This window comes from Lycium barbarum, chromosome 7 (assembly GCF_019175385.1).
Source record: "Lycium barbarum isolate Lr01 chromosome 7, ASM1917538v2, whole genome shotgun sequence".
Lineage (NCBI taxonomy): Eukaryota > Viridiplantae > Streptophyta > Magnoliopsida > Solanales > Solanaceae > Lycium > Lycium barbarum.
The window spans coordinates 119,749,546-119,768,346 of NC_083343.1; the positions used below are offsets into that span (position 1 = coordinate 119,749,546).

The 18,801-nt window shown below is 35.3% G+C and overlaps 1 pseudogene; it reads right to left on the reverse strand.

Moving 5' to 3' along the window:
* Positions 1–13,953: 13,953 nt before the first annotated feature.
* On the reverse strand, positions 13,954–18,429 carry LOC132604002 (chaperonin CPN60, mitochondrial-like; annotated as a pseudogene).
* Positions 18,430–18,801: the final 372 nt, after the last annotated feature.

An 18,801-nucleotide genomic window follows, 5' to 3' on the forward strand; every position in this document is an offset into this window, starting at 1 on the left:
TTGTGGACTCTTCAAGGCTTCTTTAATGTTTGTTGGTTCCTTGTATGTCTCCACCTTGCTAGCAGTAAGGGAAACATGTGCTGTGGGAGCAGTCCTAGCCTTATACCTTGTCATCATATGATGTCCTTGTTCACCAGAGGTTGTAGGACCCGTAACTTTTACTGCTGAATCTGGATCTGCATTTGTTTGATGTGAATCATGAACTACATCACTAGGAGGATTGAACCATTTTGAAATGTCCACCTCCAGCTGTATTCCTTGAGGATTATGTACAGACACAATGTTGTCTTGTGTTGTATTTGTCTCCATATTGTCATCAGAGTCACTGCTTGAAACCTGATCATCATCAAGGACTTCTATGTCTGATGCATGATCCTGATTAGTTGCTGCTCCATCACCATCAGCTGTAGTAAATTGCAACAAATCATGCTGATTAGTTGCATCATTTGTGGACACTTCCCCTGAAATGACAACATCAGTATTTGCAAGAGCATGATTAGCATGATCACTAGGTAGCACTTCTCCTGAATTTTGCACCTGTAACTTAGAGAAAAACTCAGTAAAAGTAGCTAAGTGAGTTGAAACAACAGGGGTTGCCTCCTTCTGATCTGAGTGCACATAAGGTAGTAGAGACTCATCAAAGATCACATGTCTAGAAACATACACTCTTATTGTTGGAGGATGATAACACTTATATCCCTTATGCAAACTGTTGTATCCTATAAAAACACAAGGATAAGTTTTTGGACTAAACTTTGTACTGCCCCTTATGTATGGAAAACACCTACATCCAAACACCTTTAGACTGTTATAGTCAGGTTGAGCACCAAACAACTTAACAAAAGGTGTTTCCATTTTCAAAACTGATGAAGGCAGTTTGTTTATGAGGAACAGTGCTGTAAAAAATGCTTCTACCCATAGAAATAAAGGCAACTTTGCATGAAATGGTAGAGTTAGTCCAGTTTCAACTATATGCTTGTGTTTCCTTTCAGCAATTCCATTTTGTTCTGGTGTGTTAGGACAAGAAATATGTCTTATGATACCACAATCCTCCATATGTTTGATGAACTCAGTTTTTATGCATTCACCACCTCCATCACATTGAAATATCTTTATGACTTTTGAAAACTGCTTTTCTACCATTTTCTGAAATTTGAGAAAAGTGTCAAAGAAGTCTGACTTCTTTTTCAATAGATAGACCCATGAATATCTTGTATGATCATCAACAAACACCACATAATATCTCATATGTTGAGATGATTCAACTGGAGAAGGACCCCACAGATCACAATGAATTTTTAATAAAGGTTCTTTCTCAATTTTATTTCTCAAACCAAAAGGTAGTTTACAACTCTTCCCTAACTGGCAACTAGAACAAACACTAGGCACTTTATTCCAACTACTAACATCATTGCAACTACTTCTACTCAAAATTTGTAAAGATCTTAAACTAGGATGTCCTAATCTATTATGCCAAATTGTGTCTGATTTCTTCCAGTCTTGTGCAGCAGTTAAGGCAAACAAGTTGTTATCCTCCAATGCATATAGGCCTTCCTTTTTAGTTCCCTTGGCCAGTTGACTCCTTGTCTTCTTGTCCTTAACAACAAAATGAAATTCATCAAATTCAAGAGTGCATGAGTTATCCTTTGCAATTTTGCTAACTGAAAGTAAATTCTTATTGATCTATGGTACTACAAGAACCTCCTTTAGTTTCAGTCCTGCTTTAGTTGTGTTTCCAACATGAGTAATATCTAACTTTGAACCATTTCCAACAACAATCTTATCAGAACCATTATAACTCTTAAGTTCAGATAAAATACCTGAGTTTTTTGTCAAGTGAGTGGTTGCTCCTGAATCCATATACATTGAATCATCTGTACTGGATGTGTTCTGGAAGTTTACAGCACTTAATGCTTGTGGCAACTCATCTGCTGCCTGGTATGAATAATCCCACCTGTAAAAACACTTTAAAGTTGTGTGGATATTTCTACCACAGATTTGACATGCCTCAGATGCATCCTTCCCTTTGTTTTGAGTTCCACCTGAATTGTTCTGACTGTTTTGACTGTTGTTTCCTTGGCCAGCAGGCCTGAAACCTCTTCCCTTTGAGTTGAAGTTATTGTTTCCTCTGCCCCTTTGAGAGTAGTTTCCTCTTCCTCTACCTCTTTGAGCAGAGAATGCCATGTTAAAGTTTTGCTGAGGCACTTCTTCTTCATCCTCTCTCATGTCAAAGCCTCTGAGTGCATTGACAAATTGGTTTAGAGTAGGATATGGTGCCTTGCCTAGCATGATAGTTCTGAAGGTCTTGTATTTGAGACCTAAACCTCTAGCAAAGTTGATCACTTTGCTGTCTTCATCAACAGGCTTGTGTATGGCTGCAAGTCCATCACAGATGCCTTTGAACTCCCTAATATAATCATCAATCTTCTTGGTTCCTAACTAACATTTTGCAGTTGTTGTTTAAGTTGAAACTCCTTATCTTTGGTTGCTTGAAGGTAGGCTTCCTGCAAACATTCCCACATCTCTTTAGTGATATACATGAGAGAGTTCTCTTTAGTGATATACATGAGAGAGTTCTACTCAAGCTTAACTATACCAGTCTAAGACTTATCATAACTAACATAAGTGATATACATGAGAGAGTTCTGTTCAAGCTTAACTATACTAGTCTAGGACTTATCATAACTAACATCTGTACAAGAGATTGAATACATATGGGACTCAAGTTAGCCGGATAGCCAATTGCATACAATGCATATCTAATATCTTCATGTATATCCTATGTATATCCTGATATATCTTGTATATCAGGATCCTTATCTTCAACAATTACAATTAAATTTTATTAATAATCATCAATTGCTAATCTAGTATAAAAATACTCTATTTGTCCCAATTTATGTGGTGGTGTTTGAACTAGGATTTCGAGAGTCAAACAAATTTCTTTTTTTCTTTTTAAACATTTAATTTGATTGGTAAATTATAATCATTTATAGTACTATTTATGTAATTTTTAAATATATAAATTTTATGACAAAAAATTAAAATATTTTGTGTCCGACTTCATAATCTAACTTGAGAAATACGGCTCTCGAAATCCAAACTATGATACATAAATTAAGACAGAGGGAGTATTGACCAACCTGCTATCACAATAAAATTCACTGATCATGTAGAAAATTTTGTCATTATTTCGAAGATTGTTTTTGTGTCTTTATGGTCCGTGCCTGCAATTTGTTTTTAACATTTTTTTTTTTAGGTGTAGGGCAACGTGTAAAGACAAGCATAACAGGAACAGTAGTTGGGGTGGATGTGTCGGCATCACAGAAACCTTGGAGAAGCTTACAAGCTATTGGAGATATTGCCTTTGCTTATGCTTTTGCCACCATTCTCATTGAGATACAGGTAAGAAGAAATTATATATTTCATCATCTTTAGGATTTAATTATAAATTTTTGTGTCATGTTAATGCCAAAAAAAAAAAATTAACTTATTTATAAGGTAATTATAAATAAAAAAAACAACAAAAATTGATTGATAATTTGGTGAAAATGTATAAAAATTAAAGTACTATTTTGAATTATGCATTAATAGTCGTAAAAAAGTTGTTCTATCAATGCATAAAATTTATATCCTTACGATTTATACATCATAGGTTGCTACATCTTTGTAGCATGTCTCTTTGCATGTATGCGTCACACGTGTATGTCGAAGCCTATCCTCGCTATCGTCTCATCAACACGTTAGCATTTTAACATAATAATTTTCCTATAGAATATGAGAATAACATAAAATAAAAATAGATATATTACCAAGAAGATCGGTTACTATTTGAGCTGATGTAGGTCTAGATCGATCTTCTTCTCTATACCTTTTTTCTCAAGATGAAGACGTCAATGAGATAACTAGATAAGTATCATACATTGCTTGTCATTCTCTAAAACGATTATATATAGAAGACGACAAAAGGGGTACCTTATCTAAGGGACTAGATGGCTTATGCTCGTGCTGTGCACGAGCCCAACACTTCGAATTATAGTGTATCTATGTATATGTAGTTGTATTTAGATATATATATATATATATATATATATATATATATATATGTGTGTGTATATATATATGTGTGTATGTATATATATGTATATATATGTATGTATATGTATATATGTATGTATGTATATGTATATATATATATATATATATATATATATATATATATATGTGTGTGTGTATATATATATGTGTGTATGTATATATATGTATATATATATATATATATATATATATATATATATGTGTGTTTGCTACGAAAATTTATTAATATTTTTTAAAAGAGTAGACTTGCTTAAAAGAAAACTATTTTCCTCTCTTTGAGATAAAATAATAGCAATATTTAAGCATCAGTTGATACTTTCGATTTTAATTCGATTAATTTAAAAGTGTAAAATACTTATTATTTTTTACTTTAATTAGCCAGCCTTTAAGGTTTGTATTTTGGAAATAACTTTTAAAAACATTCTAGTTGATGTTTTATGTAGCAACATATACAAAATGTATTTTATGTACCATTACTTTAGTTATAATTAAAAAATAGAGTTTAAAAATTAAAAACATATGATGGAATTAAGTCTTTGAGATGGAAAGAGTCGGGCTTTTTTCTCATTGGCATGCAAGTTGTTCATCGATGTGAAAAAGAAAATTAGTAAGAATATGAGGGAAAATTAATATTTTGATTCTAGATCTTTTCATTTAAATTCTTTAATATCATATATGTATACCGATAGGTTGATATCCATCTCAATTAACTAATTGTTCAGATCCAAACATAAGAACCATTGTTGTATATATTGAATTTTTTAAAAGCAGAACTAATAAAATATTTTTATTAAATTAATTAAAAAATATATTATAATTTTTTGTATTAACAATTATAGATAAAAAGAATTGTTACAAAGAAATAAAAATTAGAAAGTATATGTTATATCGTAAATCACCAAATTTTAATTCCAAAATGATTATAAAGTAATACATTTTATAAATGTAAAGAAACAATAATCAGAGAATGCAAAAGGAGTAAAATAAGTAAAGTATTGACAACGAAGGAAAACGGAGATAAAAGCCACTCCCTCCCTTCACTTTTACTTGTCCACGTTGACATATCAGGAGAAAGAAATTTTTCTTCTTCTTATTTTACCCTTCACATTAGTGACTCATTCCCAAATCATTTTCTAAGGCTATTGAGACTATACATACACCAATAATTATGGATATTATGATAAAATATATACTTCATTTATTAATTCTTAAAGAACGTGAAAAGTCAAAAGTGAACAAGTAAAAGTGCACTGAGGGAATAAATATGTGTAGGAAAATTAAAATTGAAGTGCATATGTATATACATGAGAAGAGAATAAATACTCAGTATTATGACATATGTCCAAGTGGGATAAAAAAGTAGTTGGTTAAAGTGTACAATGTATATAACTTTTGGTACAAATTTGCATTGCTATTGTTCGTCAAAGAAGGAAAACATGGATAAAAGTCACTCCCTCCATTCACTTTTACTTATCCATGTTAACATATCAAGAGAAAGAAATTTAGAAATTTTTGTTCTTATTATTAATTTTACCCTTCACATTAATTACTCATTTGAAAATCATTTTTCAAGACTATTGAGACTTACACCAATAAATATGAATATTATGGTAAAATATATACTCCCTCCGTCTCATATTATTTGCCACTTTCTCCTTTTGCACGCCCCTTAAGAAATCATAACTAAAAGATGTATTTTACTATCTTACCCCCATCTCTCTCCAATAAATACATGCTAATCAAAATTGACTATTTTCAAAAACATTTATTAGTAAAGGTAAGATGAGAAAGATTTAATTAATTTTATCTTGATTTTATAAATGAATAAGTAATTTTGACATATATTTTTAGTAATGTGGCCAAGTAATATGGGACAGAGAGGATAGATGGGAAAGATTTAATTAATTTTATTTTAATTTTGTAAATAAATAAATAATTTGAATATATATTTTTAATAATGTGATCAAATAATATGGAACATAAATTACTGATTATGAACGAAATAAGAGAGAACATGACTTAAAGTGGACCGTGTCTTAATTAGCACAGTGTAGAAGTAGAAGGAAAAGAAAGACCACGCAGGGAAGGAGAGAAATGGGGTTACTTCCGTATGATATATTGAATTATTAGAGATTAATCCGAGTCATTAATTTAATTAAGTGACACGTGTCACCAATCAAAAGGGGGACCGGAGGAACTTGAGGGAAGAGGCACCGGAGGGGAGACTCTTCCCCCACCTTATATGTCAGAGAATTAAAATTAAAATGCATATGTGTATATATAAGAAGAAAATAAATATTCAGTATTATGACATATGTCCATGTAGGATAAAAAAGTAGTTTAGTAATGTGGCCAAGTAATATGAAACAGAGGGAGTACTTCATTTATTAATTCTTAAAGAACTTGAAAAGTCAAAAGTGAACAAGTAAAAGTGCATGAAAGAAATAAATGTGTCGGAGAATTAAAATGAAGTGCATATGTATATACATGAGAAGAGAATAAATATTCAGTACTATGACATACTCATTATTGTGTTAGTAGAGGAGAGACACTCATAATTAATGTTGATAAAGCAGTGACGTGCTACACGTGAATATCTAAGAAATTGGAATCCACGTGTCCTTACAGTAGTGATTTATTGACAAAGTTTATAGTACAATTGACAATGTTTTTTTTACAAATTTTTAGTCTTGTGTTCGTCCTCTTATCCCATTTATATACAGTAGAAATACTAAAAATCCGACAAAGTAAATGAACTTTTTAGCAACAAACAATAAATGAAGAGGAAAACTCTTTCCCTCACAATTTATGTGAGAGTGTTGAATTAGACACGAAGTTTAATTTAAAAGTGAAAGAAACACTATTAGTAAAATTTGTGATTTTCAAATAAGTTATAAATATTTGTATGATTATAAAATCTCTTTAGGAATAAATTTATTGCGGTATAATATCTTTATATTATTTGATATTATTTGGTACCATATTTGTAGGGAGATAATTACCATATATTAGTTAGTTTTCTTGTTTCACTAGGATCTTAGTTTCCTTGTTTCACTAGGGTTCAAGACTGTATCCTATATATATTCTCTCTTGGTGAATGAATGGAACAAGTCAAGATTGTATAGTTTCTACATGGTATCAGGCCACACGTTTTTTTTCTTCTCTTCATCGTAAATTTCCATGGCCGGTGACGCCGTACCTCCTCCACCACCACCCAAAATTGAGTCTAATTCTCCCTATTTTCTCGGTCCTCAAGACCGACCCGGGGACTATATCACGCCTACTCGTTTCAAGGACGCATCAAATAACGCTGCCGTTGGTCAGCACTTTACTTCCGAACAATGGAAGGCTATTACGGGATTTTTTGGTAATGCTACAATTCCCGAAAATCGCTTGAATGGTAAGTTTGATGTTTTTTCTTGGATTATTGACACTGGTGCTACTCATCATGTTACCGGTGAGAAATCTTGATTGTTTGATGTCCATACTGTTGATTGTCCTATTGGTTTGCCTAATGGTGAAAAGGTGTTTGCTTCTTTGGAAGGTTCTGTTCGACTGTCAGATAAAATCACCTTACATCATGTCCTTTATGTGCCTTATTTACGTTGCAACTTACTCTCCGTCCCCCAACTTACTGATAATTTACATACTATTGTCTCTTTTAATTCTTATATGTGTGCTATTCATGACCCACTGAAGGAGCTGATTGGAACGGGAGTTAGGAGGGACGGACTATACTATTTTAGCAAACCGGACGTGGTGCAACATGTGTCTACTGTCGTGGCAACGTCCGCATTGGAATTGTGGCATCGACGATTGGGGCATCCTTCCGAGAGAGTAGTTAAGTTGCTTCCTCATGTCAGTAGTGATAAGAGTAGTTTAGCAAAGGATTGTGAAGTGTGTTTACGTGCTAAGCATCCTAGAGACAAATTTCCTTTAAGTGATAATAATGCATCTAGAATATTTGAGAAAATACATTGTGATTTGTGGGGCCCATATCGCCATGTTTCGTCGTGTGGAGCTCGTTATTTTTTAACAATTGTTGATGATTTTTCCCGAGCTGTTTGGATTTACTTGTTGGTTGATAAAACAGAAGTGTTTCCGATGTTTATGGCTTTTGTTGCTATGGTTGATCGACAATTTAATCAAACAATTAAAGTTGTACAAAGTGATAATGGTACATAATTTAATTGTTTGATCGATTATTTTTCCGCCACTGGTATTTTATTTCAAACCTCTTGTGTGGGTACTCCGCAACATAATGGGAGGGTAGAGAGGAAGCATAAACATGTGTTGAATGTTGCGAGGGCTCTCAGATTTCAGGCCAATTTGCCTATTTTTTTCTGGGGTAAATGTGTTCTTGCTGCATCTCATCTCATAAATCGTACCCCCACACCCAAATTGGAAAATAAAACACCTTTTGAAAATTAATTCAATAAACCTCCTTCTTTTGATGCTATTCATACTTTTGGGTGTTTGTGCTTTGCTCATAATCAAAAAACTCAGGGTGACAAATTTGCTAGTCGGAGCAGAAAGTGTTTGTTTGTGGGATATCCATTTGGTAAGAAGGGGTGGCGGTTGTTTGATCTTGATACGAAGGAATTTTTTGTCTCTCGTGATGTAAAGTTTGTGGAGGATGTGTTTCCTTTTGCTTGTCCGGAAGATGTTAATATTACGTCTAGTTTTTTTGATGAGGGTGCTGAAATTGATCGTGATTTTATGGTGTACGGGGATGAATTAGGGAGCGAAGTTGATAGTTCGGAGGCTGCCGAGCAGCAGCCGCAAACCACTGCCCAACAAGCGCCTGCTGGCAGCCAGGCCGAGCTGCAGCCAGCGGCCACTGTCCAGCCCGCTGGGAACCCAGTGCCAGCTGGCAGCGAGGCTGAGCGGCTGCCAACAGCCACTGCACAGCCCGCTGGGAACCCAGCGCCCGCTGGCAGCGAGGGAGGGCAACAACACCATACCCCAGTCACGAATGTGGAAGGTGGTTTGGGGTGTGGTTTTCGGGAGAAATTTCCCTCTGTTGTGCTTCGTGATTATGTGACACACTCAGTTTTTGCTAATAGTCCGTCCCCTACAACTCCTGTTACCAATCAATCCTCAGGTACTCCCTATCCTTTGGCACACTATATTAATTGTGACAATTTTTCTGTAAATTATCGTAAGTTTCTTGCAGCTATTATTTCAGGTAAGGTTCCTAAGACCTTCAAAGAAGCCATGAAACACGAAGGTTGGAGACATTCAATGAAAGAAGAGATACGTGCATTGGAAGACAATGGTACATGGACTTTGGAACATCTTCCTCCGGGTAAGAAAGCACTTGGTAATCAATGGGTGTACAAGACCAAGTTTTTATCAAATAGAGATGTGGAACGGCTCAAATCGCGCTTGGTTATATTGGGAAATCATCTACAAGCGGGAATTGACTACAATGAAACTTTTGCTCCGGTCACCAAGATGACTACTGTTCGAGCCTTCCTAGCCATTGCAGCATCCAAAAATTGGGAACTTCACCAAATGGATGTTCATAATGTCTTTTTACATGGTGACCTTGATGAGGAGGTGTATATGAAGCTCCCTCCCGGGTTTGAAAGTCCAGATCCTACGTTGGTGTGTCGTTTGCGCAAATCGTTGTATGGGTTGAAACAGGCCCCTTGATGTTGGTTTGCAAAATTGGTAACTGCTTTGAAAGGGTACAGTTTCCTTCAATCTTATTCTGATTATTCTCTTTTTACATTTACTAGAGGGAATATTCAGATTAATATCTTGGTTTATGTTGATGATCTTATTATTTCTGGGAATGATTCCGCTGCACTTGCAACTTTCAAAGCCTATTTGAGTGATTGTTTCAAAATGAAAGACCTTGGGTCTCTCAAATATTTTTTGGGTATTGAAGTAGCTCGTAGTTCATCAGGGTTGTTTTTGTGTCAACGCAAGTATACTCTTGATATTATCTCTGAAGCAGGATTGTTAGGTGCAAAGCCAAGTGGGTTCCATATTGAGCAAAATCATAAACTTGGCCTTGCAAATGGAGATTTGTTGTAGGATCCGGAGGTCTGCCGTAGATTAGTCGGGCATTTGATTTATTTGGGGGTCACTCGACCGGACTTGGCATATTCTGTTCATATTTTGTCTCAATTCATGCAAGAACCCCGGATTGAACATTGGGAAGCGGCCTTACGAGTGGTCCGTTATTTGAAAGACACACCAGGACAGGGTATTTTGTTACGTGCCGACAGTGAGTTGACTTTGCAGGGATGGTGTGATTCTGATTGGGCGGCTTGTCCGCTTACTCGTCGTTCGTTGACAGGTTGGCTAGTATTTCTAGGTCAATCTCCCATCTCTTGGAAGACAAAGAAGCAGCACACAGTTTCTAGATCTTCTGCAGAGGCTGAATATAAGTCCATGGCTGCGATCACTTGTGAGTTGAAGTGGCTGAGAGGTCTGTTGTTGAGTTTAGGTATACAACATCCCAAGGCGATCAAATTGTTTTGTGATAGTCAGTCCGCTTTGCACATCGCAAAAAATCCGGTTTTCCATGAACGAACAAAGCACATTGAGGTAGATTGTCACTTTGTTCGTGATGCAATTAATGAAGGTTTGATTTCTCCGTCACACGTTTCAACATCTTCACAACTGGCAGACATTTTTACCAAAGCTCTCGGCAAAACTCAGTTTGACTTCTTGCTTTCCAAGTTGGGCATTTTTTTATTCCCATGCTCCAACTTGAGGGGGGGTATTGCGGTATAATATCTTTATATTATTTGATATTATTTGGTAGCATATTTGTAGAGAGATAATTACCATATATTAGTTAGTTTCCTTGTTTCACTAGGATCTTAGTTTCCTTGTTTCACTAGGGTTCAAGATTGTATCCTATATATATTCTCTCTTGGTGAATGAATGGAACAAGTCAAGATTGTATAGTTTCTACAAAATTAAAAAATTTAAAGTTAAATTATTATGAAATATATAAAGATATTATTTATTTTGGATTGATTTTTTTTAAACATTAATTAGGACGGATGCGTATCTTTTTATGGTGCGTGGGTAGATCATAGATGCATGTTCTGCACAAAGTTGATAGGGACTATAGAATATATATGTTATTTTATAGTCATGTCCCAACTTTTTTTCTTTTTCTTTTTTTCACTTTTTCCACTGCCATTTTGCATGTGATGACTATAGGAGAGTATTATTTTTTAGGGCCACGATTTTTTTGAGTCATAGAAGTGAAAGCAAAGTCTCATACTTCTTCTCTTAACAACCATGCATGTTGATATTTGTTGTGGATATATATCACCAGGCGTCACATTTTAATTACTCCAATGATATGTAGGATCTGTAATTCAACGGGTCAAATTCATTTCAGCAGTCAAGGTTTGTCTACTTCATGATAATGATAATGAACCACAAACTTTTGTTTTGTACCGACATGGAACTCCTTTGGCATTTTTTTTTTCCTAAAACCAAATCTTTTTGTGATTTGATAATTTTGACTATACACCAACAACTATACCGATGTGATACAGTAGTAGTAGCAGAGTTAGAAATTCGAATAACAAATCTCATAAAAAAATGTCAAAAGAATTTAATTCTATATTTTCAATTATATAGGTATATGTTAAAAGAAATTATACAGTATAATTTTAAACGAATTGAATCCCCTTACACCCCTCTACTTCCGTCACTAATATGATACACAAAAGTAAATTTTAATCTAGTATATATAACGTAATTTTTCTGTGAATGAGATTTAGATAAACCCTTTGCAACCTCTACTCCGATTAATTTGTTAGGCTATGGTTGCCTAAGGTGCAACTGTGTGGAATGTCCCAGTATAGTAACCTCGTTGGAATTACCATTGGTTACACGATTACTGCATCTATCAGTATGGTGTGAGTTTAATTAATTTAAGTCTTTTCTTAAAGAAAATATTTCAACCTTTTTGTCTTAAACTTTGACTAACCCGATCTTAATGATAAGGACTTTAGTAGTTTATTAAATTATTTCTGGTAATAATTACTACTCCATTAGTACTAACTTTATTGTTATTTTTTTCCTTTTTTGGGTTATTCGGGGCAGTTGTAAGGTCAAATTGTTTCCACACGAAGGGGCACCAAGCCGATTGCACAGTATCCAATTGCCCATATATGGCTATTTTTGCAGTGATACAAATAATTCTTCGCCAAATACCAAACTTCCATAAGCTTTCATGGCTATCCATTTTTGCAGCAGTAATGTCTTTTGCTTACTCTCTTATTGGTCTTGGACTTTCCATAGCCAAAGTTGTAGGTATTACTCTCACATGTACAAGACAAATTGTTTTTTCTTTTATATTATATTGAGTTTAAGTTCTATACATTGATAGTCTAAATTATTTTACATAATCGATCCACTTATTAGATAATTACTGTTGAATTCTTAAGCAAAATCAGAGGGAAAAGAATTGTTATTGATGAAGAACATAGTCGTGTACAACATCTCCTTTTATAGGAGTAAAATACAAGAGACCTTAGCCTACTATAAGTGATATACATGAGAGAGTTCTATTCAAGCTTAGCTATACTAGTCTAAGACTTATCATAACTAACATAAGTGATATACATGAGAAAGTTCTATTCAAGCTTAACTATACTAGTGTAAGACTTATCATAACTAACATAAGCACAAGAGATTGAACACATATGGGACTCAAGTTAGTCGGATAGCCAACTGCATACAATGCATATCTAATATCTTCATGTATATCCCATGTATATCCTGATATATCTTGTATATCAGGATCCTTATCTTCAACACTTCCCCTCAAGCTAGTGGGTGGAGGAACTATTACTGCTACCTTGCTTCTGAAACCAATAAATATCTGCTTAGTCAAAGCCTTAGTGTGTATATCAGCTAGCTGATCCTTTGACCTCACAAACTGTGTTAGCAACTGTCCTCTAGCCACCTTTTATCTAACAAAATGGTAGTCCATCTCAACATGCTTAGTTCTTGCATGCAGTACTGGATTAACAGTCATGTACAGAGCACTTAAATTATCATAGTACAATATAGGGACTTTCCTGATATATACTCCAATATCATGAATAATGTAGGTGATCCTTGTCATCTCAGCTACAGTAGATGCTAAAGCTCTATATTCAGTTTCAGCACTTGATCTTCCCACTGTAGATTTTTTCTTGGATGCCCAAGAAATGCAGTTTGCTCCTAGATAGATGTTGTAACCTGTAGTTGATCTTGTAGTTGTTGTACAGCCTCCGCAGTCTGCATCTGAGTAACCATATAACCTACAAGTAAACTGTGAAATGATTCTGAGTCTATGATGCAGAGTTCCTTTGACATATCTGAGGATCCTTTTTACACTTTGAAGGTGTTCACTATTTGGATTCTGCATAAACTGGCTAGCCAAGTTGACTACATGACACTACAAAAAAAATAGCGTTTAGTGACGGACGTATTCCGTCGCTAATCAGCATATATCTGTTGCTAAACATGTGTTGCGATGGATTAGCGACGGAATGTCGTCTGTTACGATTTTGCGCGTTGCTAACCTATTAGCGATGGAAAAATGAAATCCGTAGCAAACTTAGCGACAGAGTAGCGACGTATGAGATCCGTTCCACATTATAGCAACGTATTATTTTGTTGCTATTGTTATGAATTCCGTGACTAATTTCATATTTCACTTCGTCGTTTTAGTAAATTAGCGATGAAAACCATTGTTGCTAATCCGTCGCAAAATATTTGAATTATTTGTGCCTGCATTTAGCGACAATCTGTAGCCTACTGTTTTCCCTCTAGCAACGACCAATTCCGTGACTAGAGAATATTTTTCTAAAAACACAAGAAACATTAAAGTACATATAATTTACTGCCAGATGTATAAATTTCATCCCCTCACGATAATAGTTTTAACCAGAGAAGAGACCAAAACAAGAGTGTAAGACAGAAATGGACCTATCGCACTAACTTGTCAATCAAAAAGCTGAAAAAACTACAGACCTCAACCTACAAAAACATGAATTCGCAATGGTCCCTCTTACTATGGGTACAATGGGTGTTTTTCCTCTCACTAAGATTCATCAAATCGAAATGGGTAGCAACCTAAATTTATTTCCTTTTCTAAACAATTGTGTCAAGCAGCTACAATTACTGTTCTTGTCTTTTCCAATTAGTAGTCCATGCCACCCATGCCTCCCATGCCGCCGCCCATTGCTGGATCTTCCTTCTCGCCCTTAGGAAGCTCGACGACAACTGCTTCAGTTGTGGTCAAGAGAGACGAGACGCTGCATGGAACACAATATCGAATGGAAGTTAGCAAGAATGTGAGAGGCCAATGTCTACGATGAAAGAACAAGAAACTAGAAAGTGTGTTATAGGCTAACCTGGCAGCATCGACCAAAGCAGTCCTAATCACTTTCAGTGGATCGATGATTCCTGCCTTTACCATGTCTACATATTCACCCTTGGCCGCGTCATATCCAAGATCAGGGTTTTCTTGCTCCAATAGTTTACCAACAACGACAGCACCCTCTACTCCTGCATTAGAGGATATTATATGTACTGGTGTCTGCAATCATGAGTTAAACCATGGCATAAGTTGTGATCTACTCTATTTCTGAGGGGTTATATTGTAGACTAATTAACAAGAGTTAAAGAGCATAGCAAACCTTCAAAGCATTCTGAATGATTTGTACACCAATCTTCGGGTCAAAGTTGGCTGTTGTTAATTTATCTAACTTTTTTGCTGCGTAAAGTAGAGCAATGCCACCACCTGCAAGGAAAAAAAAAACATTACTCATCTCTAACTATTTAGTTATTCCCAGTTAGCAAGGGAAATATGAGAGTACAATCACCTGGAACAATTCCTTCCTCCACAGCAGCCTTTGTAGCATTCAAAGCATCGGTGACTCTATCTTTCTTTTCACCAACCTCAGCTTCACTAGCTCCTCCAATCTAAAAATCAATCCAGCAAAAATTAACATACATTGTACAATGGCATGTTGATTGAACTAACAGTTGCAGCATGTAGTACTCATTCAAAAGTTGCAAACAAAAGGCATACCTTTAACACAGCGACACCTCCTGAAATCTTAGCTAGTCTTTCTTGCAACTTCTCCTTGTCATAGTCAGATGTGCTCAGTTCAATGGTTGATCTAATCTGCAAATACAAAGAGCACAAGTATAAGCTCAACACCCCATGCTGAAATGCGGTACTTGTACACATATGGGAGCAAAAGGAAGCAAGATAAAACCTGTTCACATCGTTCCTCTATGGACTTCTTCTCACCAGCACCATCAAGAATGACAGTATCATCCTTGGAGACAGCCACCTAGAAAAACGAATGCATGAGTAGATTAACTAGAAACGCCAAACAGAAATCACATTATGCACAATTTTCTCAAGCACTTATACATTCAAAAGAGAACAATATATAAAAGGAGAACCAACTACAGGCAAATGGTGGAGCAAAAATACCTTTTTACATGTTCCCAGCATCTCGAAGTCCATATTTTCAATGCTCAGTCCAAGCTCTTCTGTAACGACCTACCACACACAGCAGTAACAGACATTGGTTAGGTATCAGTAAGACAAACAACAACTATCTTATAATGAGCACAGTAGAACAATTCTCACTTGGCCTCCAGTTAAAATAGCAAGATCTTGCAAATTAGCTTTCCTGTTTTCACCAAAGCCTGGTGCTTTGATGGCGCAAACCTGTAAACATTTACAGACAACACGTAAACACCAAAATGAGTAGTAGTTAAACAACAAACAGAAAAGCAAATACATCAGAAACATACCTTGATTCCAGCACGAAGCTTGTTCAAAATAAGAGTGGCAAGTGCTTCACTGTCCACATCTTCAGCTATAATTAAGAGGGGCCTTTGTCTCTGCATGCATGAAGTAACAGTAAGACAGACAGCTACATGGCCAATCTCATGGAAACCAAACCGAGAATCTCAGAAAGAGGATTACCTTCAAAGCCAACTCTAATGCTTTCACAACAGCATTAACGCTTGAGATCTTTTTCTCATGAATAAGAATTAGTGGGTCATCCAGTTCCTGCCAGACATATCAGAAGAATACTGAGTTTAAACAAGAAAGAATGTTGACACAGCTATCTTGAGCAAGCTTAACTAAGATTATCAAAACCAAAGACATACACATTTCTGATTCTTCTGATTTGTGATGAAGTATGGTGATATGTACCCCTATCCAGCTTCATCCCTTCAACAACTTCCAACTCGTTGAACAATGACTTCCCATCCTGTGTGGTGATAGAAATGGGTTAGCTACACATCTTAGCTAAAATGTACACCAAATGCATACAAATTGGACTATAACAAGATGTTTTTCATTACTGAGCAACAATAATTTATCAAAATTCCATATGCTCGATTTCTAGCCCAAATTCCCCCTATTTAGTTTCTGCCTTTTTACCTTCTACTAGTATCTCTTCCCTGAGTTCCTCTTCACAGTTTTAAAACTGGCAAAGATACCTGTGCAATTTCCTCAGATGTGCTGATCATCTGTGCTCTGCTTTTCAGGTTTGTTACAACAGAATCTACAGCCATGGTAATACCCCGTCTAAGATCCATTGCATTCATACCAGCTGCCACCGACTAGCATCCTTCAGCAAATATTGCTCGGGTGAGGACTGTTGCACAAGTGGTACCTGAAAAATAGAAAAGACAGAACCACCCGCTAAATTAGGCTGGAAATTCATAAATTCGTTTCAACAATGTAGAGGCAATATTGGACTTCTAAAGACTTACCATCACCAGCAACATCGTTTGTGGCATTGGCAACCTGTTTTACAAGGCTAGCACCAACATTTTTTATCTTATCCTTGAATTCAACACTCTTTGCAACAGTGACACCATCTTTTGTTACTTTGGGTGCACCCCAACTTTGTTCAATCACCACATTACGTCCCCACAACATAAGCATTTGGTGTCAATTGTCACCAATGATGATGAATCTGTTACCACCAGAAACCTAGAAGACACGGCGATAATGAATAACATTCTAATCTCCTAGAATTATGTCAGCAAAGAAACTGTTGCTGCCTCAGTGTTCTCCAAGCTCCAATAGCATAAACAAGGAGTAAAAAGAAAACAAGGCAACTAATTTCACTTGTGCTTCATGGGAACGAGTTGGCACAGAACATTGGAAGTTTGGCCAACCAGCGAGCGAAGCTTATCGACAGCTTCAAATAATTTTCAGCTGTACAATTTAGGTTGCATATGCCCTCAATGAGTACTTTCACTGTGTTACTGTTTGATCTAGTCTAATGACATGTCTAGATAACGGCTTTCATGTTTTCCATTTTTAGAAAATTAAGAGCTTGTGTCTCTGATATTGTTGCATTGTTTTTGTATAAATGGAAGCATGGATCCAATAAATGACCAAATCAAATGAAAGACAACAGAGTCTCATCACAAACCATCATATCAACACAACATTTAATGTACACATGTACGAAAATAGAAGACTGTAATTTGCTAAAAACAAGAACATTTCACCAAAACTAGATTCTTAGCATGAGTTTTACTTGAATTCCCTCCAAGGGTCAAAACAATTGAGCTTTACATATCTGGAAACTACATAACATAACAAGTACTATAAGTCACAATATTTTATACTAAACATTGTTTACATATAAATATATGAACAATCTATGTAACAAACAGTGTGTATTCACTAATGGGGTTGAATTGTTTACATATAAATATATGAACAATCTATGTAACAAACAGAGTGTATTCACTAATGGGGTTGATAAAAAATTCACCTTTGGACCCGTAGTGACTTTAACAGCATCAACAAGTTCTTCAATACCTTGAAGCATTGCAGCTCGAGCTTCAACACCAAATCTAATATCCTTTGCAGCATAACTTCTACTCCAATTTAACCTTCCACCAATCTGCAACAAAAAAAATTTATAAACAGACAATCCAAAATACAGCTCTTCTTGATCTATACCAAAAAAAAAAAAGTACCTTGCAAAATATTACTCACTTGTTGGGTGTTGGTTCTTGCCACTCTGTACAAAACAAGAAAATGGGTATTTGTTAAAAGTAATAAAGATTACATTTTTCTAACACAAAAAAGAAAAACAAGAAAATGGGTATTTCTTAAAAGTAATAAAGAATACATTTTTCTAACAGAAAAATCCAAGTTATAAAATGTGAATATTACCTGGCTTTGGAAGCAAGATTTGCTGCAAAACGATACATTTTGCTAATGAGAAATGCTGCTAAGAGAGAAGAACAAGCTGAAATAACTAGTGAAACAGAAAATATCATTCACCTTTTAGTTAAAAAAAATGACAAACTGAAACAAAAAAAATCGAGTAAGAAACCCAGTTCACTAATACGGATTTCAAATCACAGAATATAAAGAATGTTGAGTTCTTCAAGCTTTTTCTCGACATGCAACGAATTAAAACAAACTTTAACCACCAAATAATATTATCCTACAAGATTTAGCACAAACAAAGGTCGAATTTCCATTTTCATCAAATTTTGGCCGAAATAGAGATTTCCAACACTTAACCTTCAAATAAATTATAAACCCAACAGTTTTCAAGACACCCAACTTCGATTTTAGCAAAAAAAAAAAAAACACTTAAAGACACTCTGTCCTTTAGATAATAAGCAAGAAAACACAAGATATCTTAATTTCGTTTTAGA